Source organism: Haplochromis burtoni, unplaced genomic scaffold (genome assembly GCF_018398535.1).
Source record: "Haplochromis burtoni strain Fernald_Lab_line unplaced genomic scaffold, NCSU_Asbu1 Contig_1073, whole genome shotgun sequence".
NCBI lineage: Eukaryota > Metazoa > Chordata > Actinopteri > Cichliformes > Cichlidae > Haplochromis > Haplochromis burtoni.
In genome coordinates, this window is record NW_024583434.1 from 43,966 (window position 1) to 45,719 (window position 1,754).

General features: G+C 38.0%; 1 long non-coding RNA gene across 1 annotated transcript in view; it reads left to right on the top strand.

Annotated features, from left to right (window-relative positions):
- Positions 1-1,283, top strand: part of LOC102310763 — an 8,436-nt gene extending 7,153 nt beyond the window's left edge. Inside the window, exons 3-5 of the long non-coding RNA XR_317787.2 lie at positions 27-172; positions 264-326; positions 1,226-1,283. This is a non-coding gene — a long non-coding RNA (uncharacterized LOC102310763). The remainder of the gene's footprint in view (positions 1-26; positions 173-263; positions 327-1,225) is intronic.
- Positions 1,284-1,754: the final 471 nt, after the last annotated feature.

A 1,754-nucleotide genomic window follows, 5' to 3' on the forward strand; every position in this document is an offset into this window, starting at 1 on the left:
ATTATCCATCCATACATCTTCTTCAGGTTATCTGGGTCCGGGTCGTGGGGGCAGCAGCCTAAGCAGAGAAGCTCAGAACTCTCTCTCCAGCCACCTCCTCGTTTAACTGACAGCACTTTAAAGTCTGAAGGACGTCTTGTTTTGCTGAATCCTGCTGTTGATGGGACAAATTGTGCGTGTGCAGTTTGGGAAATGGAAAATATGGTATTGTGCCATTTTAATCCTTCGGCATTTGTTTGATTTTATTTCTCATTTCTCATAAGATGAGTAACGGATTCAAAAAGGAGAAGATTCAGTTTAATCAGCTGCAACACGATCTCAGTAATGTAAGTATTGGAAACTATCCACACAAACCTCTGAATCTCAGCTAAAAGCGCATTTAAACCATTTGTACGACCACCAAACACAGCAAAAACAACAAACAGTTAAAAGTGCTGTTGTTGTTCCATTAAATGCCCATAAACAAACACAAAGAGCTTCGTTAACACAGATTCATGGCCAACCAAGGAAGCAATACATTTTCTAAAAGCTGAAACCAAACCAGGTTTATTCTCTTGGCTCAAATGATTAAAACGAGGTATCAGTCATGCAAATCGGCCAATAGAAGCTGAAACAAACATATTAAACATGTAAATAAAGTAAAATCATTTCTGCTGTTCAATACCTAAGACATTTCAACAGATGGTGCTAAAATGTCCCAAATGGCAAAATGCCTGGCTATTTCATTAAATTATTGTAATTTCATTAAAAGTGATGTCAATTTCCACTGTTTCACTTCAGCAGCATCAATATTTGCACAGAGAATGTTCATATGTTGATTCCTGGATTTCTGGACTTAAATGTGAAGCGAATCATATTTTGAAAGTGGTTTAAAAAACAAAAAAACAAAACCAAAAATAAATTAGATGATGAAAAAATCAAGATACTCAAATATCCCAGCCTCAGTAACTTTGACACAATAATATCTGCTGTAATATTTACACCTCTGATGAACTCTCACAAGTGTTAACTTTATTTTGATACCAAGATTGTTTACACAGAGTTCGTAATTGCAGAGAAATACTCATTTTGGACATGTGACTTTCGAGCAGGAAGCTCAGAAAGCCCCTTGGTGCTTAACATGTTTTAAAGTCAGCCTGAGCAGTCAGACGGCATATTTGTAAATCAGTACATGAAGGTGTGGCACTCTCACAGTGTTCAGGTGTTATGTTACGCCTCCTTCCAGGGAGCAACTCAACTGTGTGTCCGTGTCCAGGTGTGGAGTGGAGCTTGTTGTCCGCAAGAGAGAGATCTTTTGTTTTGAAAGTGTTTGGAGTATTTGCTGTTTCTGAAACATGAGCTGGAGTAAATATGATCAGGAATGCTTCTATCCTCCCTTGTCTCTTATTTACATCCTCTGTTTGTGGAAATCTCCCTCCTCTCCTTCCCGCCCCTTTTTCCTTCAGAAGTGAAGCGCTGATTTGTTCAAGATAGCAGCTCATTTCTTTTTAAATACAACATACAGCAAATTTGGTCATCAACCAAGCACAATGTGTAAGTTCTACCTCGTGGTACTTTATGTAGCGGTGATATCTGCAGTAAGCAGGACTGAGCCTAAAGGGAGCATGGGGTGTTCTTGACTATATTTATTTCAAGTGTTTAGTTACATTATTTTTAGGGCTGTCAAAGTTCATGCATTAACACAGATTAATACTTCATCATGATTAATGCAATTAAAATTTAAAATGCAATTAACCCATCTGGAGCACAAAATG